This window comes from Heterocephalus glaber, unplaced genomic scaffold, assembly GCF_053883595.1.
Source record: "Heterocephalus glaber isolate CG9 unplaced genomic scaffold, H.glaber_assembly_v1.0 deba00001862, whole genome shotgun sequence".
NCBI classification, from domain to species: Eukaryota; Metazoa; Chordata; class Mammalia; order Rodentia; family Bathyergidae; genus Heterocephalus; species Heterocephalus glaber.
In genome coordinates, this window is record NW_028258502.1 from 23,394 (window position 1) to 46,217 (window position 22,824).

The 22,824-nt window shown below is 47.9% G+C and overlaps 2 long non-coding RNA genes across 2 annotated transcripts; one reads left to right on the forward strand and one right to left on the reverse strand.

Annotated features, from left to right (window-relative positions):
• The first annotated feature begins 11,557 nt into the window (after positions 1–11,557).
• Positions 11,558–13,084, forward strand: LOC147820545 (uncharacterized). Its single transcript, XR_015448418.1, has 3 exons — positions 11,558–11,976; positions 12,363–12,485; positions 12,655–13,084. It is a non-coding gene; the product is annotated as an uncharacterized LOC147820545 (long non-coding RNA).
• A 2,925-nt stretch (positions 13,085–16,009) lies between these two features.
• LOC147820546 (uncharacterized) lies at positions 16,010–16,615 on the reverse strand. The gene is made up of 2 exons (XR_015448416.1): positions 16,537–16,615; positions 16,010–16,356 (listed from the first exon to the last, which is right to left on the reverse strand). It is a non-coding gene; the product is annotated as an uncharacterized LOC147820546 (long non-coding RNA).
• Positions 16,616–22,824: the final 6,209 nt, after the last annotated feature.

Genomic DNA, 22,824 nt, shown 5'->3' on the forward strand with positions numbered 1-22,824 from the left:
AGAGACAACCCACAATGTGGGAAAATATCTTCACCTGCTCTTCCTCAGACAAAGGTCTACTATCTCAAATCTATAAAGAACTTAAAAAGATCAGACCTCCCAAATTTAAAGACCCAATCCAAAACTGGGCATCTGAAATGAACAGACATTTCTCAGACAAAGAAGTAGAAATAGCAAATAAATACATGAAAAAATGTTCAACATCACTGGTCATTCGAGAGATGCAAATGAAAACAACGCTGAGATTCCACTTCACTCCAGAAAGAATGGCTGCTATCATGAAATCAACCAATAACAAATGCTGGCGGGGCTGTGGGGAAAGAGGAACCCTGCTCCACTGCTGGTGGGAGTGCAGACTGGTGCAACCACTGTGGAAATTAGTATGGAGATACCTCAAAGAACTAGGACTGGAAGTCCCATTTGATCCCGCTATTCCACGGCTGGGGATCTTCCTGAAAGAATTAAAAGAATCATACCACAGCGATATATGTGTGCCCATGTTCATAGCAGCACAGTTTGTAATAGCTAAAACTTGGAAACAGCCCAAATGCCCATCAACTGGAGACTGGATAAAGAAAATGTGTTTTTTTTTTTTAATGAAATGGAGTACTACTCATCCATCAAAAATGAGAAATTAGGGACATTTATAGCTAAGTGGATGCACACTGAGGCGATACTCTTAAGTGAAATAAATAGAACACACATGAATAAATTCTGAATAGTTTCTCTGGTGTGAGAAACTGAAAGTGTAAATGAGGACTAAATGTATAATAGGTAATGTGAAATAGGAAGAAAAGGGGCAAAGGGGAAGGAGATGGGAGGGCTAGGGGAAAGGATAGAAGGGAATGGGATTACTATGAGAAAATGGAAAAATAGGAACAAAATCTTTGTAAATAGGGAGGAATGGAGGGGTTGAAGGGAGGGCTGGGGAAGGGTGAAAAATAAGAACCAAGAGAGACTATGTAAGGGTGCAAATTTCCAATGATGAATGTCATTATATTGTATACCTATAATGTACCAATGATTAGAATGAATAATCGATAATGCAAAATGGGAAGAAAAGGTCGAAAGGGGTAGGGGTAGTGGGAGGGGCAGGGGAAAGGAAGGAAGGGAAAGGAAAAATGATGAGAAATGGAAAAAATGGAAATAAAGTCTTTGTAAATAGGGAAGGGTGGAGGGGTTGAAGGGAGGGCTAGGAATGGGGAAAAAATAAGGACCAAGATGCATTATGTAAAGGTACAATTCCCAATGAGAAATGTAATTGGGTTGTATACCTACAATGTACCAATAAAAGAATTTAATTAAAAAAGAAAACAATCAGGGAGCTCATAGAAGACACTAATAAAGCTAAGCTGCACTAAACAAAATGATATACAACATGAATGACCAGTTTAGCAAGGAGTCCACCAAAAGGTTACAAACAGCCAGGAGAGTGAACGTTATATTGAACGTAAGGGTAGCCGAAGTAACTAATGTGAAGACAGAATATCAGAAGTAGAAGAGGAGGATGCTTTCAAAGACCAACTACTCAGAGATACCTTAAAAAGAAGAGAACATAAAAAATGGATTCAACAGCTGATACATGACCCAAAGATGAAGCCAAAAGGAACTAGAATTAGTGAAAAATCAGAGGACAGCACAAATGGCATTAAAACCCATTTATCGAAATCACACGGTGGCAGAAAATTTTCCAAACACTGGGGAAAAATTAACATGGATAATTAGGAATGGTCAGAAGAGAAACTCTGCAAGTCACACACAGTCAAAATCCCAGAAGCCCAGCACAGGGACAGAGAAAAGCAACAAATCAATTATGATGTAGTCATTAGAATTACAGCAGGCTTCTCAACACAAACTTTAAATACACAAACCCTTAGCCAACCATATCAAAACAAGGAAAGAAAACATCCACATCCGTGCAATTAATGATGAAAAGTGAAATCACAAAGGATCCTGCAGAAATCCAGAAGATCATCAGTACCTACTTTGACAACCTGTACTCTAATAAGAAAAATTCAGAAGAAATGGACAGGTTCCTAGAGATATATGAATTACCAAAGCTGAATCAAGAAGATATAAAAATTCTAGCCAGCGATTTAGCTCAGTGGTTCCGCCGTCTGCCTCGCAAACACAAGGTCCAGAGTTTGATCCCCGGTACCAAAAACAAAAAATCTAAATAATCCAACATCAGTCAAAAACATTGAAGAAGTAATTTTTTTTGGCTTTTCGAGACAGGGCCTTGCTGTGTAGTCCACTCTGGCCTTCAATTCACTATGTACCCCAGGTTGGCCTCAAACTCACAGCAATCGCCCTGCCTCAGCCTCCCAAATGCTGGCATTATAGGTGTGTGCCACCATGTCCAGCCAAAGAAGTAATTTTACAAACCTACCAACAAAGGAAAGCCAAGATCCTGACATATTCACTGCTGAATTCTACAAGAACTTTATAGAAGACCTAATGCCACTACTCGTCAAACTCTTTCATGAAATTGAAAGGGAAGCAATACTCCCCAAATCATTCCTGGAAGCAAGCATTCCCTGATCCCCAAACCAAAGAAGACTCCAACCAACAAAGAGGACTACAAGCCAATCTCCCTATTGAACACAGATGCAAAAATCTTCAACAAGATACTGGCAAACAGGACGCAGCAAATCAAGAAGATTACATACCATGACCAAGTAGGATTCATCCCAGGGATGCAGGGATGGTTCAACATGCACAAATCAATAATGTAATACATACACCATATTAACAGAGCCAAGGACAAAGTCCAACATCCATTCCTGATAAAAAAATAAAACTTACAATTGGAATAAAGGATCTTTATCTGAATCTGATGAAAGCCATCTATTTGTCAACAGCCAACATCATACTAAATGGACAAAACCTGAAAGATTTCACACTACAGTCAACAACAAGACAAGGATGCCCACTGTCACCACTCTTGTTCAATATAGTCTGGAAATATTAGCCACAGCAATTAGACAAGAGCAAGAGATAAAAGGAATAAGGATCAGAAGTGAAGAAGTTAAATTACCATTATTTGCGGATGACATGATACTCTACACTAGAAGACCCCCAAAACTCCATCAAAAGACTTCTAGATTTAATAACCAAATCCAGTAAAGTAGCTGGATACAAAGTCAACACTCAAAAATCAATAGCACGGGCCAGGGATTTAGCTCAGTGGTGCCGCCACCTGCCTTGCAAGGGCAAGGTCCCGAATTCAATCCCTGGTACAAACAAAACAAAACAAAACAAAACAAAACAAAATTAGTAGCATTCCTCTACAAGTAACAAAATCACTGAGAGAAATTAGGGAAACAACACCTTTCACCATAGCATCGAAAAAAATGAAATGCCTGGGAATCAATCAAATGTCGGAAGAAAAGATCTTTACACTGAAAACTACAGCTCTCTGAAAAAGGAGATCAAAGAGGATACCAGAAAATGGAAAGACATCCCTTATTCTTGGATAGGAAGAACCAACATAGTGAAAAAGGCCATACTTCCAAAATTGTTATGCAGATTTAATGCAGTCCCTATAAAAATATCAATAGTATACCTTACAGAACTAGAGAAAACCATCCTAAAATTCATATGGAACTAGAAGAGCCTCAGAATAGCAAAAGCAATTTTGGGCACCAAGAGCAAAGCAGGAGGCACAGCAATACCAGACTTCAAACCATACGACAAAGTAATATCGATAAAAATTGCATGGCATTGGAACAAAAAACAGACACACGGATCAATGGAACAGAATACAGAAACCTCACAAGTGATGCTGGGAAAACTGGACCCTGATTCTTCACCACATACTAAATTCAAATCAAAATAGATCAAAGACCTAAACATTAAAACAGAAACATTGAACCTACTGGAAGATAGAATAGGTAAAATGCTTGAAGACATAGAAGTAAGAAAAGATGTTCTAAAAAGAATCTCACAAAAAAATAGCACCAATAATCAGCAAATGGAATTATATCAGACTAAAAAGCTTCTGTACAGCAAAAAAATCAATCGAGTGAAGAGACAACCTACAAAATAGGAAAAGGGTTTTGCCAGCTATTCTGCAGAGGACTAATATATAAAATATACAGAGAACCCAAAAAATTAAACCACCTAAAATTTAAAAATGGGCTAGAAAAGGGCCAGAGATTTAGCTCAGTGGTTCCGATGCCTGCCTCACAAGTGCAAGGTCCCGAGTCCGATCCCCAGTACCAAAAACAAAACAAAACAAAAATGGGCTGGGGGGGCAGGGATTTATCTTAAGAGAACCATGCCTGCCTCGCAAGTGTAAGGTCCTGAGTTCGATCCCCGTTACCCAAAATTAAGGGAGGCCTAGAGAAATGAACAGACACTTCACAGTGGAAAAAAATACAAATGGTCAACAAATACATGAAAAACAGTTCAGCATCTCTAGTCATTAGAGTAATGAAAATTAAAACAACACTAGGATTCCACCTTATTCCAGAAAGAATGGCAATCACTAGGAAATCAAACAAAAACAAATGCTGGCATGCCTGTGGTGAAAAAGGAACCCTCCTACATGCATGGTGGGAATGTAAACTAGTACAACCATTATGGAAATCAGTATGGAGATTTCTCAAAGAACTGAAATTAGAAATTCCATACGACCCAGTGATCCCCCTGCTAGCTGTCTTCCTGGAAGCAGCCTGTATACCCACCAACAGATGGCTGGATAAAGAAAATGTGGCATCTCTATTTAATGGAAAACTTCGCAGCTATTTAAAAAATGACAAATTTGAGACATTTGTAGGAAAGTGATGCATCTGGAAAATATAATGTTGAGTGAAATAAACCAGACACACAAGCTTACATACAATATGGTATCTCTCACTTGAGTGAGGCAAAGTACAAACAAAGAAAATGGTAAAGGATAGACAGGAAGGGACAAGGGAACGGATCTCTTGCAATAGAGAAGTTGTCCAAGGGAATAAGGGTGAGAGGTGAGGAGGAGGGGAAGGGGAAACGAGAGGAGAGAAATAAAGACATGCCATGTGCAGGAGCCTAACCCTAAAGAATGTAAACATTATATGCCATAACATGAGCTAAGACTAATAATACGAGCAAGAATGAAAAATGGGATAGGGCAATGGGGGAGATTTTTAAAGAAAGAAATATGCTGCAGTATGTACATGTAACCACTCCCCAAGACCACTGTAAACTACATGAACTGCAAACATGTACAAATACAATTTGAAAACAATTTTCTAAATGAAAAATTATAGTACTCTGAAAAAGGAGATTGAAGAGGATATCAGAAAATGAAAAGATATTGCCTGTTCCTGGATAGGTAGAACCAATATAGTGAAATGGCCATATTTCCAATACTAGCATACAGAATGAATGCAATCCCAGCCAAAAATACCAATAGCATTCCTCATAGAACTAGAGAAAACAATCCTAAAATTCACTTCAATCAGAAGAGACCTAGAATGGCAAAAAAAGAACAAAGAAAAAAACCTTTGGGCAACAAGAGCAAAGCAGGGGGCATCACAATCCCTGACTTGAAACTATACCACAAAGCTACTGTGATAAAAACAGCATGGTACTGGCAAAAAAACAGACCTGAGGACTGGTGGAACAGATTAGAAGATGTAGAAACAACTCCAGACACACTCAGCCACCTCATCTTTGACAAAGGAGCCAAACACCTTCACTGGAAGGAAGATAGCCTCTTTAACAAATGGTGCTGGAGGGTCAGGGATGTTACTCAGTGGCATTGCACCTGCCTCGCAAGCACAAGGTCCTGAGTTTGATCCCCAGCACTAAAAATACAACAACAACAACAAATGGTGCTGGAAAAACTGACTTTCCACATGCTTAAAATTGAACCTAGACCCATATCTCTCACCATGCACTAAACTAAAAGGGAAATGGATCAAAAATCTAAATACAAAAACAGAATACTTAATCTGTTGGAAGATAGAATAGGTAGACCTCTTGAAGATATTGGTGTAAGCAAAGACTTTATGAACAAAACCTCAATCACACAGGAACTAACACAAAGGATCAACAACTGGGATCCCATCAAATTAAAAAGATTCTGGGCCGGGGATTTAGCTCAGTGGCACCATGCCTGCCTCAAAAGTGGAAGGTCCTGAGTTCAATCCCTGTACCGCAAAAACAAAACAAATTAAAAAGCTTCTGCACAGCAAAGAAAACCACTAACAGAGTGAAGAGACAACCCATAAAACGGGAAAACATTTTTACGACCTGTTCCTCAAGGGACTAATATGTAGAATTATATAAAGAATTCAAAAAAAAAAAAAAACCCAGACCACACCGAATGTAAAGACCCAGTCCAAAAGTGGGCATCTGAAATGAATAGACACTTCTTAGACGAAGTACAAACAGCCAGGCCTGATGGCACATGCCTGTAATCCCGGCACTCAGGAGGCTGAAGCAGGAGGATTGCCACAAGTTGGAGGCCAGTCTGGGCTACATGGTGAGACCCTGTCTCAAAGATAAATAACTTAATTAAAAACTTAGAAATACAGGGCCTGGGATTTCCTCAGTGGTTCCACGGCCTGCCTCAAAAGCGAAAGGCCCCAAGTTTGATCCCTGGCACCAAAAAAAAAAAAAAAGTTTAGAAATACAAACAGCAGGGCTGGGGATTGAGCTCAGTGGTTCCGCCCCCTGCCTCGCAAGTGCAAGGGCCCAAGTTCAATCACTGGTACCAAAAAAAAAAAAAAAAAAAAAAAAAAAAAAAAGAAATACAAACAGCAAATAAATATATGAGAAAATGTTTAACATCACTGGTCGGCTGAGAAATTAAAAGCAAGAGAAATTAAAGCAACACTGAGATTTTATCTCACTCCAGAAAGAATGGCTATCATCAAGACATCAATCGATAGCAAATGCTGGCAAGGCTGTGGGGAAAAAGGAACCCTTCTCCATTGTTGGCGAGAGTGCAGAGTGGTGCAACCACTGTGGGAATCAGTGTGGAGATTCCTCAAAATCTAGGATTACAGGTCCCGTTTGACCCAGATGTTCCCCTTCTTGGCATCTTCCTGAAAGAGTGAAAGACATCCTATTACAGTGATCCACACATGCCCATGTTTATAGCAGCACAATCTATAATAGCTAAATCTTGGAACCAGCCTATATGTCTATCAACAGATGAATGGATAAAGAAAATGTGATATTTATAAATGATGATTCTGCCATAAAGAAGGATAAATTTGAGTCATTTGTAGAAAATGGATGCACTTTGAAACCAGAAATGTTAAATATTGCATGGTTTCTCTTATATGAGTACCCAAAATGCAAACAAAGAACAAAATAAAATATTTCTAATAGAGAAGAATGAAATAGAGGGAGGAGGAGGGAAAGTTAGCGGAAACACATCCAGGAAGGAGGCGAAGGGAAGGTGACATAAAAGGAATTAAGATGTGGCATGTACGTTATGAATATAACCAGTATGCACTGCAAATGTGTACTAATAAAAGTAAAATCAAAGGCAACATAAAAAAGAACAAACTATATCTGAAAGAACTAGAAGGAAATAACTAATAAGTATCTGGGGAAAATAAACGAAATAGAGACTAAAAGCACAACACAAAAGATTAATGAAACAAAGAGTGGGTTCTTTGAAAATATAAACACAATTAACATACCCTTAGCTAAACTGACCAAAAGAAAGGAAGAAAAGACTCAGATAAACAAAATTGGAGATGAAAAAGTGATATTATAATATATACCATAGAAACTCATAGGATCACTAGGGAATATTTCTTAAGCTAATATATTGGAGACTCTAGAAGAAATGAACAAATTTTAGACACACATGACTCACCACAATTGAACCAAGAAAATATTAAAAACCTAAATAGATCAATAACAAAGAATGACTTTGAAGCAGTAATAAAAGTCACCCAACCAAAAGAAGACAAAGACCAGATTAACTTCTGATTTTGTCAGACTTTTAGAGAACTAATACCACAGTTCCTCAAGTGATACCATAAAATAAAAAGGTAAGGAATCTTTTCAAATGTATTCTACAAAGCTAGGATTACCCTGCCACCAAAACCGGATAAAAGCACAACAAAAAATCTATAGGACAATATCATTGATAAACATAGATGCAAAAATTATCAATAAAGTACTCATAAATCAAATTCAATAACACATTAAATAGAACATACACCATGATCAAGTTGGTTTGGTCCAGAAATGCAAGGATTGTTCAACATAACCAAATCAATAAACATGATGCTGCAAAGAAATGCAATCAAGGATTAAAAACATCACACCATCATCTCAAGAAATACAGAAAAAGCCTTTGGCAAAATTCAGCATCACTTCATGATAAAAACCCTGAAAAAATTAGGTGCAAAGGATCATAACTCAAGATAATAAAAGCTCTATATTATCATGAAGAGGGAAAACCAGAAAGCATTTCCTATAAAATCAAGAACAAGACAAGAATGTCCATTCGAGCCACTCTTATTGAATATGGTACTTGAATTTTTAGCCAGAACAATTAGGTAAGAGAAAGAAATGAAAGGAATACAAATGGAAAAGTAGGAAGTCATATTATCCCCCTCTGCAGATGATGTAATTCTATACTCAGAACACATTAAGGATGGGGCCAGGGATTTAGCTCAGTGGTTTCGCCACCTGCTGCACAAGCGCAAGGACCTGAGTTCGATCCCTGGTACCAAAAAAAACCCCAAAACACTAAGGATGCCACCAAAAATAACTCTTAGAACTGATAAAATCAGCAAAGTAGCAGGATACAAAACAAACATATAAAAATCAGTAGCCTTTCTGTATACTAATCATGAAGTCAGGGAGAAAGAGATCAGAAAAGATCTCCCATCCGCAATAGCCTCAAATAAACTTAACCAAGGAAATGAAAGACCTCTATGATGAAAATTACAGAGCAGTGAAGACAGAAATTGAAGAAGATGCTGGGAGATGGGGAGATCCTCCCATGTTCGTGGACCTAAAGAATTAAAGTTGTTAAAATGGCAATATTACTTAAAGTAATCTATGGATTCATTACAATTCATATCAAAATACTAGTGACATTCTTCACAGAAATTTTTTAAATCCCCAAATTTATGTGGAAACACACAGGATTCAGAATAACCAAAGCAATCCTGTGCAAAAAGAGCAAATGATTTGAAGGTACACCACAAAGGCGTAACAAAACCAGCGTGGCATCACCATAAAAACAGACAGGCAGGCCAGTGAAACACAATAGAGGACTCAGAAATAACTACACGCATCTACAGCCATCTGGTACTCAACAAAGACGCCAAAAACATAGGTGGCGAAAAAGACAGCCTCTTCAACAAAACGGTGCAGGAAATAGTGAATATTCACATGAAGGAGACTGAGGCAACTCAATCCTAGATAAGGGCTAGATAAAACATCTCATCCTTCTCTCTCATCCTGTGCAAATAGCTGCTGAAAATGGTTCAAAGACCTAAAACTCTAAAATGACTAAAAGTAAACATAGGGGAAACACTTGAAGATATTGGCACGGGAGCTAAGAGTGGTAGCACACACCTGTGAATCCCAGCACTCTGGGAAGCCGGGCAGGAGGATTGCAAGTTCGAACCCAGCCTGAGCACCTTATCAACGTAGCAAGACCATATTTCAAAATAAAAACAAAAAGGGGTTGGGGATGTAGCTCAGTGTGAAGGCCCTGGGCTCAATTCCCAGTCCCACAAAATGAAAAAGAAAAGGAGATAGTGGGGCAAACAACAATTCCCTGAATAGGATCCTGATAGCTCAAGAAACAAAAGCAAAAACTGCCAAATAGATTACATCCCATTAAAAAAGCGTCTGCATAGGAAAGGAAACTGATAATGAAGACATATGCTAAAAGAGGGGAAAAAAATCTTTGCCAAACATTCAACCAACAGACGATTAATGGCTAGTTTATATAAAGTCCTCAAAAAACTCAACAACAGAACAAGTAATACAATGAAAATGGGCAAATGATCTGAAGAGACACTTTTTGGACTCAGTCTCACTCTGTAGCCCAGGCTGACCTTGAACTCACTATGTGTCCCCAGTTGGCCTCAAACTCATGGCAATCCTCCTGCCTCGGCCTCCTAAGCGCTGGGAGTACATGAACAGACACATCTCAAAAGACGTACAAGTGGCCCATAAATGTATGAAAAATGCTCAATATGTTTAGCCACCGGGAAAATGCAAATCCAAACTACACTGAGGTTCCATCTTACCTGAGTCAGAATGGCTATCATCAAAAAAGCAACAAATAGGGCCCGGGGATTAAGCTCAGTGGTCCGTTGCCTGCCTCACAACCACAAGGTCCCAAGTTTGATCCCCAGTATCAAAAAGAAAAAACAACAAATAAATGCTGGCCCAAGATGAATGGAATTATTATGTATTAGAAACATACAGAAATAAATGAATCAATAAATGCTAGCAAGGATGTGGATAAAAAGGAATCCTACTACACTATCGGTGGGAAGGTAAACTAGTACAACCACGATGGAAAACAGCATAGAAGTTCCTGAAAAAATTAAAAATAATACTACTAGACCGCTCGTGGCTATCTACCAGAAGAAATGAAGTGCACATACAAAAGAGATACTTGTGGCATAACCAAGAGTCAAGACAAGGAATCATCGGATGGTGCATATCCACAGTGGAGTATCACTCAGCCTAAAGAGGAACAGAATCATTTCAATAGCAGGAAAATGGGTGGGATGGGAGGACCATCATGTAAAGCAAAATAAGCCAGACTCAGAAAGACGGGTATTGCACGTTTTCACTAATATGTGGAAACCTAAAAAACAAAAAAAGATGACCTGAAAGTAACAAAGGTGTTAGTTGCGTAAGAATATGGGCAGAGGGGAGAGGAAGGAAAGAAATGACGTGAGAGCAGATGGACAAAAACAAATCATAATATCTGCATGTAGGGAAACGTCACAGAGAACCACTGAGCTAAATCCCTGGCCCAGTTACCCATTCATTTGTACAATTACTGGGCTCGGGATTTAGCTCAGTGTTTCTGCCACCTGCCTCGCAAACGCAAGGTCCCGAGTTCAATCCCCAGTACCAAAAAAGAATAAAAAGTGTTCCTAACCATTTGCACAATTACTCTGCATTAATACTTACGATATAAAAATACAATTGATAACGTCCCTATCGCAGTCACACCCTCGGCTGAGCAGGCTTCCGCGACTCCCAGACTCCTGGAGTCCCAGCAGCTCGTACCCGTGTCCCGCCCCCCACAGGGTGAAGCCATGCAGGTGCGGTGGCAGGATGCAGTTCTAAACAGCGTGGCCGGAAGAGCCCTGCCCAGCGTGACACCTCCTGTGTCCTGGGGGACGCAGGGGAGGACAGCTGCCGATGGGCAGAGCCAGAGCAAAGGCCCCGAGGCTCCTCTGTGGCCAAAGGGGTCTGTGGGACTCAGGACTGGGCCAGTTTGGAAGGGACCAGACACCTGGGGGTCCACTGCACATGGGCACTGGTGTGGGGGGGCGCTCCTGGGTGGGGCACCCGTTGCCCGGCAACCGAAGTTTTGTGCCAGGTGTGGAGGCAAGTTTGGCGGGAAACACAATGCCTGAAGGCCTGTATGCGCAGGCGCTGTTGGCCTCAGGAGGAGAATTGTGGGTGGAGCAGGGACGGAGCTTTGCACGCGCTTCCTGCCCTGGAAGGAGCCTATGTTGAGAGGTCGTGATCCTGATCGAGGTCGAGCTAGACTCAAAGGGGAAGAGGCAAGTCCGGCATGCAAGCCCCTGCAGGCGGTGGGAGTATTGCAGGTGGCCACGAAGATGACCACGATGGCAGCAGAATCCTTGATGGGCAGAGTGATGCCGGAAAGCCGGGGGGCCGAGGCTCAGCAGGTGTCTCTGGCGATGTTGGTACTAACGCTCCAGCAGTTTCGCCTGTTGTTCTTGTTTCTGATGGCACAGGGCAGATTATGCTCATGTCTGCTTGGCCAACTGCGCAACCGCATGAACTGTATCCTTCCTGACGTGGCCTGCGTGGCCCGTGACGTGGGGGGACAGGGAAGCGTCAGGAGAGGGGCGGCTGGGACTCAGCGGGGCAGCGGCACAGGGATGGAGAGCAGGAGAGGCCAGGCCGAAGCCGGAGGGCCAAGGGCCTGGGCCAGGAGCAGGGCTGTGGTCCAGGCCAGGCAGAGCCAGGCGGGCCGATGCGGGGGAGGCAGACGAGGTGGGGGAGGCAGACGAGGCGGGGGAGGCAGACGAGGCGGGGGAGGCAGAAGCCTGCAGAGAGGAGGCCTGAGGCGCCCGGGATGTGGGGCAGCTGCGGGGCGGGGGGTGTGAGGGCCTGGCCGATCCGGGGGCCCGGTCCCTACAGCACCGTGCCTTGACCACTCTCCACAGCAGCCTCAGGGTGCCTTTCCCATATCCAGGAGAGGCGGAGGTCGCCCGAAGGACCTTGGCTGCCTCTCAGGAACACCCGAATGTTCACCGAGAACTGACAGTGAATGGCAATTTGTTGAATGTGTCCGTCCTCAAAGGGCTGGGCTTCTGGGGGTGTGGCCACAACTATAGGGAGGGGCTTTTTAATGGACACTGGGAGCTGCCTAAGTGTTAGGACTAAACAGGGCGGGGCCACGCTTGCTAGTTTAGAGTCCTGACTATTGACTGGATTTTTGTTTTCTCTCACTTACAGGAGATGGGTTTCCCAAGACCTTGGCCGCCTCCACACAGTGTTCACCTCCTTCCTTGAGGACCTTTTTCCCTCATCTTCTAGGTCATGCACAGCCTGGGACCCCCAGGTCCCCAGACTGCTGAATAGGAAGAAGGATCTCAAACCTATGTGTTCCGTGCCAGACTGCATCCTTCCCTAGGCTCCAAGGTTTTGAGTTTATTGCCATGTTCTCCTCAGATCCTCATTTTTTCTGCCTTTAATAATCACTCATGGCATGCCCGGGGCCCACTTGTGTTTTCATGTTGGTGGGTGGGAGACATGGTCAAATGTTTGCAGAACATAAATAAGTCAAATGAAGCTGAGCAATCATCCCGTGCCTGAGTTTCTTTCAGTTACAGTACCTTCCTGTTTCCTGGCTTTTGTGCTCTGAGGACAGATGGCAATTTCCCACGGGGGATACACATTTACACACGGAGGTGGAGTTAGTAAATTCAACAACAGGTGAATATCAATAATGCAGAAAACATGAGCATACCTACCCATGGGCACGAGGTCAGAGTGCAAGGCTGGTGAACTGCTGGAGTGGGGGACTTGGTCCTGTCACCCTCTCCCTTTGACTACCATAAACCAAAGTTCAGAAGGCAGCCGAGTGCCAGCCCCTAGCGCCTGCCCCATGACACCCTACAGGGGGCTTAGGCCCCAGGGCCCCAGGCCTGAGCCAGCCCCTGCCCATCTTTAAGGCATCATGGCATTTATAGGGGATAGAATAGCCTCGCAATAGGAATGTGCATGCCTCGGTGCACTATGAGCACAGCCAAAGAGGTTGAGGCGAAGGAGGTTTTAAAGATAAAACCAGAAAGGATGACATTATACATCTTGAGACACAAGGGTTAAGGGGACACCTGGGGGAGAGGGCGGAGGAGGAAACTCTCCAAGCAGGGGCAAGTGGGTGGGTTCTGGGTTCTCAGGGAAGGCTGGAGGAAGGCTCACGGAGACCTATCTCCCCCGGCCCCCCGCCGGGTACCTGGTATCCAACTCAGGACCTTGCGCTTGTTAGGCAAGGTGCCACTGAACTAAGTCCCCACCCGAGGAGACTGCTCTTAGGGGATGCAGAGGCGTGGTGAGGTCAGCAGCTCAGGCAGAGCTGCAGTGCAGTGACTCTCACGATCACCTTCCGAGTTGGCTTTCCTTTTCAACCTCTGAAGAGTATGACCTTATTATGACATCTGGTGTCCAGGGCTGACTGGATCTCAAAATATCTCACGTACTCCTCCGCATTTTTACCTTTAAAATTCCCAGGAAATACTATTTCCAAGAGACAGCACAGACCAATGAGGTTTGGGAGAATTCATTTCAGGTTTAAGGTGTACACTGACTCAACAGACTGTTGTCCAAAGGAAAGCATTGAACAAAGAGAAGTTCCAGCTTTTATATATTTGATCAAGGGGGGTGTGTGGTCTTTCTAGTGACATGAAACTAGGGGGTGTGTAAGGAGGATACAGAAGCAAATAAAAACCAATTTAGGGTGCCCAGGTGATGGGGAAAAACTAAGAACCAAGATATATCATATACAGGTACAAACACCCAATGATAAATGTAAATGAATTGTATACCTAAAATGTACCAATAAAAGAACTAAAGAAAAAAAAAAAGAAGGCAATTTAGGGCCGGGGAATTAGCTCAGTGTATTCACCACCTGCTGCGCAAGTGCAAGGACCCAAGTTCGATCCCCGGAACCAAAAATAAAAAAGAAGAAAAAAAAGCAATTTAGTCACATCTCACACGATGACAGTTTCATTTCTTGTGAATCTTGTGAGAACAGGGCGTCATGAACTTTGTTTACAGGACACGGTTGCCAATCTCATGTGTATGCTTTTTATGTTTTTTTTTTTTGGTAGTGGGGATCGAACTCAGGACCTTACACTTGGGAGGCAGGCGCAGTGCCACTGAGCTAAACCCCAGGCCCTCATCTGTATCTTTTAAGGCCATACAGTTCCTTAAGGTTTTCAAAGATCTCATTTACAGGAATGTAACTGTCTGCCCTATGAGTACCGGGTTGGGGCAGCGGGGAGGCCAGCCTTGAAGGAAGGCAGGTTCCTGGGAAGTCAGGTCGTCACTGGACTCTGTTGCCAAGAACCTTGTGTACTTTATCTGTCACAGAATAAGGAGTTACAGCTCTGAGGAGGAGGTGGTGGTGGTGGCGGTGGCGGTGGTGATCCGAGGTGGGGCGCACTTCCCAAGGCTTATTTTACTTTAGGTCCTGCTTCAACAAATCTTTGTCCTCCACACCTCCTCCCACCCTCTCTGGCCTCCCCACCATGCTTCCCTGGCACAGCGCCTTACACAGAGGTGGTCATGATGGGGTCTGCACTGAGTCCTACTACCTCAGGGGCACCTCTCCTTCCCCACATATTCAGACTCTTACACCAGGAGCCTCCATGACCCCTTCCCGCTCCATCCCTGCCCAGGGCTCCATTCACCTCCATGCTCCCTTTTGATTGTTTTCCTGTATATGTTGTCTTTGTGGACAATAACTTTATTAAGAAAACAACCTGAAGGAAACAAGCATTTCTTCAAGGACATTCACCCAGCAACTGTCTTTATAACCTGAGACAGCTGTCATGTGCAAATGAACCAAATTTCTTGTGACAGGGAAAGGACTTTGCTCCCCTCCCACTCCTGCCTCACAGGAGACTCCACTCGCTATGAGACAGATCAATCCATTGTAATCCACTGACACCAAACCATGAGGAACCATGAGCAGTGAGCAGTGGTTCTGGGGGGAGGATGAGCTGAGGTGGCTGGGGACTGGGGGCTTTGCACAGGAGGAACTGGACCCTCCTCTCAGCCTGGCAAAGGGGCCTCTTCTCCCCAGCTTCTCACTACCCTGGACAGAGACGCCTCTTGTCAGTAGCCTCCCCAACCAGCATCAGCCAAGGGTGGTAGAAATGGTGAGGAAGACGCTCCTGGTTCCTGAGCTGTCCTCCCGCCAAGGGCGAGGGCTGGTTTGAGCCTAGGTCCCGGGGGCTGAGCCCCATGCAGGAAGTTTGAGGTGAGGCCCCTGGAGTCAGTTACTAGGCCACGATGCCCTCAGCCCACTGGAGCCCACTTCCTTAGTGCCTTGCTTTGGGTCCTGCAGGAGTAGGTGCAGGACCAAGCCCCTCAGTCCAGCAGCACAATATTCTTGCTCTCCTGACCTCCTGGCCATGGGTGTGAATACTCCTGTCCTCTGGGCTATTTATATCCAGGTGTTGTTGAATTAACTAACTCCACCTCTACCTCCACCTGTAACTACGTGTCCCCCCCAGGCAGTTGCCTTTGTCCTCAGAGGAAAAAGCTAGAGTAGGGAGATGCTTCAGCTAAAGAAACTCAGGCATGGAATCATTGCTCAGCTTTATTTTCTGCAGTGACACACATTTCATTGTGTCTTGTACAACAACAGGGAAACAAAACAAGTGGGCCCCGAGCACCCAATGAGTAACTAGCAAAGGCAGGAAAAACTAAGGTCTAAGAAGGACGTGATGATTAATTCAGGAATTTAGGGCCTAGGGAAGGATGAGCTGTCTGGCATGGGCGTTTGGGCTTCAGCCCCCTTTGTCTGGCAGAGACATGGGGGGAAATGGGGGCCCAAAGCACCGCATGGTCCGCAAGAGCAGGGCAAGGTCGTCGAGGAAGCGGTTGAACACTGTCTGGAGGCTGTCACGGTCCGGGTCAACCCATCCCCTGAAAGAGAGAAAGGAAACTCCAGCCAATAGTCAGGACTCTTAGCTAGGTTACAGCCCACACCCTGTTTGGTCCTAACACTTAGGCTCCTCCCTGTGTCCATTAACAGCCGCCCCCTTGCTTGGGGCCAGAGCCCCAGAGCCCCAGGGCCCCAGAGCCCCAGCGCCTTGCAGGACTGACACAGTCAACAAACTGCCATCCACCATGAACTCCCTGCGAATGTCAACGTGTTCTCTGAGAAGGGTCAAGGTCCCTCGGGACGCCCTCATCCTGGGAAAGGAATAGGCACCCTGGAGTGGTGCTGGTGTGTAGAGAGTGGTCAAGGCACGGTGCTGTAGGGACCGGCCCCCGGACCGGCCAGGCCCTCACACCCCCGCCTTGCAGCTGCCCCACATCCTGGGCGCCTCAGGCCTCCTCTCTGCAGGCTTCTGCCTCCCCCGCCTCGGCCCGCCCGGCTCTCCCTGGCCCGGACCACAGCCCTGCTCCTGGGCCCGGCCCTCGGGCCTCCGGCTTCAGCCTCGCCTCTCCTGCTCTCCATCCCTGCGCCGCTGAGTCCCAGCCGCCCCTCTCCTGACGCTTCTCTGTCCCCCCACGTTCTGGGCCACGCCGGCCACGTCAGGAAGGATACAGTTCATGCAGGTCCATCCTTGGGCTGCTGACCACGAGCACAATCTCCCCAAAGGGCCATGGGCCCCGAGGTATCTGGACAACCCCGTGAAACTGTGCCACCCTGGTCACGTTCATGGCCCTCTGCTCCACTGGAGCCGTGGTAAGGGGCCTGCATGGGTGTCTCGGTTCGTCCCCTCAGAGCCCGCCCCGACGACGAGGATGAGGGCTACGCACTCCTTGAGGGGAAGAAGGCGCCTATGAAGCCCCACCCCTTTCAGACCCACAGTGCACCACGACATGCCCACGGCGCCTGCGCCAATGGGCCCTCAGGGTGGGCTGCTTTCCCCCAACCTGGTCTTCCTGCTTCAACTAGTTTTTGGTTGCCAGGCAAAGGGCTGTCCCTTGCCTCCCATCGATGGCCCCGCAAGTGTCTGATCCCCTCCAAGCTGGCCCAGCCCCGAGTCCCACAGACCCCTTTGGCCACAGAGGGACCGAGGCGTCAGGAGACCCAGCTCCGTAACGGGGGCATCTGCCAGGCTCTCCAGAGCCCTGGTAGGAACAGGCGCTGCCTCGGTCGGGCCTGGACACCCCGGAATGCCGCTGGACCCCCCGATGCCCGCAGGGTCAGCCCCACCCGTGAGCCCTGTGCTGGCCCATCCCCCATCGCTGAGTTCTGATGGGGGAGGAGATGGCCACGGGCCCAGCCCGTCCTGTCCCCTACACACACGCACACGAGGTCCAGGCCTGGGGACACAGTGGGGATGTGGATCCCAGCCCGTGCCCGTCGTCCTCGGGATTTGCCCAGGACACTTGCTCCGGCAGCCACATTCGTCTCTGCCATCCCGTGGTGCCCTCCTGTTGAGCCGGGGCTGAGTGTGCACAAGGGAGAGAGTGAGGATGGGGACGTGGCCTGAGACACCTGTCCATCCCCCCTCCTCTTGACTGCTAGGGAAACAAAGCAGGGCCCCACCAATGTGTGCAGGAGGACCGAGGAGCCACCAGTCATCCGGGCATATCCCAGCAGCAGGCTCCTCTGCTGGCACGGCCCTCAGGTGCACTCCGCGCTCCATCCTGCAACTAGCCACAAAGGCTGGTGGCTCTCTGTGGTGCTGGAGGTGCCTGGGAAACGACCCCGTGTATCCCTACACCCTGCGGAGGGCAAGCTATGGGAGAGGCTGACAGTTCAGTGTCCTATAAACACACGGGAAAATGCCCAGGGGCCCCCTCCTCTGAGAAGCCCCTCCAGCCATTTCTTTCCTTTGATCTGAGGACACAGTTGAGGCCACAGATGCCAGCAAGACAGCATCTTGCCCTCTCCACCAAGGTGCCACACACAAACTGGGAGGAGTTGGGGGGGGGAGGTGTCCCACAGCAACCAACAGAAACGTGATATAGTACAATGGAGCTCTTGTGGCTGAAAAGGCAAGAAAAGGAACACAGGACAAAGACGAAGTGAAAATGAAGATGAATCCATGGGCAAGAAGACAACGATGAGCTCTGTGTCCAGCCCATTGTTTGTGAGAGCTGTGTCTTCTAACCTCTCCTCCACCCAATGCCAATCTCAGGACTTTGAAGGAAGACCAGAGAATTCAAGCCACTACAGGGTGTGCTTTTATGCCAGCTCTTTGGTATCCTCAATGCCCTGTTCTCCGTGGGCTGTGTTCTACACGTTTGTTTGTTTGTTTGTTTGTTTTGGGGGTGCTCTATCGCGGATCAAACTCAGGACCTTGCACTTGCGAGGTAGGTGCGGTGCCACTGAGCTAAATCACCGCCACTGAGCTAACACCGCCCTCTGAACAACAATCTTGTCATTGGAAGGACCTCTCCTCTCACCAGGCCCTGGCTGGGGTCCTGTCTCCACCTGGTGCCATACTTTGTGTCCCCGTGTGGAGGCCCAGGGCTCCCCGGCGGTGCCATCCCCACCTCCCACCTACAGTGGTTCCTCCCCTGTCCACTTGACCACCTCCAGACACAAAAGTAGACACAGAGTCACCTGCCAGTTGAGGGCCCAGGCACCTGAAGCCAGGCTGATGAGTCAGAAGACTGTTCCCCAGATCTGGCTTCAGGACGACACGATGGGACATGACAGTGACGAATGTCACTGAAGGCGCAAGTATCCTGGGCAAATCCTGAAGACCGGCACTGGCAGGGATCCACATGCCCAATATCGTGTCCCCAGGCCTGGACCTCTTGTGTGGGGAAGGGGACAGATGGCCTTGGACAGGCTGGCTTGGAAGCACCCTTTGCCGCCGGAACTCTGTGATGGGGGATGAGCCTGCACAGTGCCCATGGGTGGGGCGGCCCCTATGGGCACCACATGGTCTTTCTGGGATGCTTGGGGGCTTGAGGAGGGGGTGGGCTCGGCGGGAACCAGCCACATGTCAAAGGTATTAGGGCATGCGCACATGGGAGTGGCAGCCTTGTAGCTTTAAGGGCCAGGGTATAACAGCACTGACTCCTCTTCACATGGGCCTAAGGGGATCTGTTTGTGCAGGCTTCTTAGGTCTACAGGGAGAGCTTCTCAAGGGAGCCCTCATTCGTTGTTGTTCCGTGTGTGTGTGTGTGTGTGTATGTGTGTGTGTGAGTGTGTGTGAGTGTGAGTGTGTGTGTATGTCTGTAAACCAGTCACTGGCTAGGAGGCTTCGCAAGTGTGTGTTTGCGCAGGCGCCTTGGACCTCCCAAGTACCTTGCGCGTTAGGAGGCGGGGTCTTCTTGCTGGAGCAGCAGGTCGGTGGAGGACGAGGCCTTCTTCAAGATGGGTTCTGAGGCTGACGAAGTAGGAGACGTGCCGGTAGCAGAAGAAGGGGAAGCTGTTGCGGTGGTTGAGGCGGGTGCTGTCGCTGGCCAGGTTGGGCCAGGTGGTCCTGTGGTCCCTGAGGAGCCTCGTGGTCCTGAGGGGCCTGGTGGGCCCGGCGGGCCCGCGGGCCCGGCGGCCCCGAGTTCCTGGCGGGCCCGGGAATCCCGGTGATCCCGATGACGCTCGTGATCCCGGCCGCCTGGACCCTCCCGGAGGCCATGGCGAGGGCGGAGAGGCCCACGCGGCTGTTGCTGTGGTGCCACATACGATGGGCCCAGCGGGGACGCCACAGGCGGAGGCGGGGTGAGCAACCGTCCAGCCGGCTGGGGCATGGGGCGGGCGCCGGAAGCCCGAGGGCTTCGTAGGGGGCGGTGCCTTCCCGGGCGGGCGGGGCCCTGGGCCACCATCCCGAGCCCTTCTCGCTTCCTCCTAGACAACTGACGCCGACCTAGGACGCGAAGCCTTCGGAGATGGCGCCCCCCGACCCTGATCCTGATTCCCGCAGCCTGAGCCTCCCGGAGCAGCCGCTCCGCAGCCCAGAGATGCCCTGGGCCGCAGTCCAGTCCTTGGCGGTCACCCCGAAAATAAACCTGAGCTGCTCGCCCAGCGTCTGGGTTTCTTTGAAGCTGCGATGCCGCCAATCCTCCTCCGCCGCCCCGCCCCCCCCCCCCCAGCGGTCCGCGGCGCCCAAGGGGAACTTAGTGGGCCTTCATTCAGCTCTCACTCTCATGGGCATTTTGGAGTTTTTCTCTTGTGTTTTGAGACAGAGTCTCGCTGTGTAGGCCTGGAACCGCGCAGCCATCCTCCTCCTCCTAGCCTCCTGAGTGCTGGGAAGGATTTTTTTTTTATCCATTAAGTTCATCGGTACATGTTAGGTACACAATAAGTTGCATTCATCCTTGGGATCTTGTACCTGTACGTGATGTATCTCGGTTCTTATTCTTTCCCCTTCCCCTGCCCTCCCTTCAGCCCCTCCCTATGTACCAAGACTTTGTTTCCAGTTTTTCCTTTTCTCATTAGTTTTGCGGTATTGAGGATTGAATCCAGGGCCTTTGCACTGAGTTAGGTCCCCAGAAGTATTTTTCTTTCTTTCTTTTGTTTTTGGTACCGGTGGGATCGAACTCGGGACCCTGTCGTTGCGAGGCAGGCGTCGGCACCACTTGAGCTAAATCCCCGGGCCTGGTTTTCTTTTTTAAAAAACATTATTTATTTACCTTTTGAAAGTATCTAATATCTGCGTCTGAAGAGAACTGGCTCCCTTGGTCCTGGTGAGAGGCGCGGGCGGTACGCTCTCCTCCACGCGCAGGGCTCCAGGTCCCCTCCCGAGAAAGCACGAAAAGAGGTCGTGTGCTGCGCCCGGGACGCTGGCTGGAACACTCGCGGCCTGGGCAGAGCCAGTGCCCCCAGGGCGACAGCAGGTGGTGGGGGAGACCCAGGCGTGGCCTGAGTCCAGGCCAGGATGCTGTGGGCTGACGCATGCGTCCCCGCAATGGGGCGGAAAAGGGGGTGCTCAGGAGCGAGCGCCTCAGGAGTTAGCACCTTTAGAGGAAGGGCAGGAGCCAGCACGGAAGCCAGCAAGTGGATTGCAGACAGGGAGGCAGGCCTTGAGCTTGGACTTAAGCTCTAGAACTATGACCGCAGCAGGCGTGGTGGGGACTGCTTGTCATCCCAGCACTCCGGAGGCTGAGGCAGGAAGGTGGCTGCGAGTTCGAGGCCAGCCTGGGCTACATAGTGAGATCAAGGCCAGCCTGGACTACATCGAGAGACCCTGCCTCGACAAACAGGAAATAAAAAACTCAAAAACTTCAGTCGTTTTGGAGGCCTCACACACACCCATGTGTGGACCTGAGTGTAGGGTCTCCTTCCGATGCTTACTTTGCCTTTTGCAATTCCCCGCGCCCCTTCCTGGACTTTTTGCCAAGAGGTTTTCCAGCTCCATTGACAGCAGCTGCTGTGCCAGATGTTTGGGCTCCCAGTCGCGGTGGCAGTGTCTCCCTCCTCTTCCAGGAGCCCTCCCTGGGTGCCTCTTCCTCCGTGTCCTCTCTCTTCTGCCGCCTCAGCATTTCACCACCTTCCGCGGGTCTCAGTTCTCTCCCCCCCCCCTCATTTTTGGAGACAGGGTCTCTTTAAATTGCTAAATTGTCCAGGCTGGGCCCTAAATTGTGGTCCTCCTGCTTCAGCCTCCAGTGCTGGATTATAGGCGTGAGCCACTGCGCCCAACTAGAATATATATTTTTAGTATTTTAGTAGCATTTGTATAATAAATGCATGACCTGAGACACAAGAGTAGCAACATTGGCTTCCTGACCTTGTTTCAAATTTGTGAAGAAAGTGCTAGGACTCTGGCTAAGGCCTGGGTGACATTAGCTCCCCACTGATTGGTCCCAGTAGCTCTTTCGTAGACTTAAGTTGGATTTTCTAAATACACAACTGTGTTTCTGTCCATGAAGGCAGTTTCACTTCTTCCTTTCCAATCAGTACCCTTTGTCGTTTTGTTTTTTGTTTTTGAGACAAGGTCTCACTATGTAGCCCAGGCTGGCCTTGAACACCTGGCGATCCTCCTGCCTCAGCCTCCCTAGTGCTGGGATGACAGGCGTGGGCCACCACTCCTCACATGATTGGTTTTTCCTCGTAATGGGTTGGCCCTGCCTGCCTGCCTGCCTCCCTCTTTCCTTCCTTCCTCCATTCATCCCTCCCTCGTTTCTTTCTCTCTCTCTTCTTTCTTTCTTTCTCTTTCTTTCTTTCTTTCTTTCTTTTCTTTCTTTCTTTCTTTTCTTTCTTTCTTTCAACAAACCCTTGTATCAAGGGCTGAGTTTCATGGGATCACAGCGAGGGAGCTGCTCTGCTATGTAAGAACCCCGTACCCAGAAGCAGGTTGCCTACGCATGGCTTAGCGCCAGGTTCCCCAGACATGAGGTAGCCAGGGGCGAGAGGGTGGCCCTTCTTCTTGAGTCTTGAGTTCAGGGCTTGCTGAGTGGGACGGAGGCAGATTTCAGGGTGGGCCAGGCTGGGGGCCGTGTGATGCTCTCGTGCCGACAGTCGGGTGCTGGTGCAATCCATGT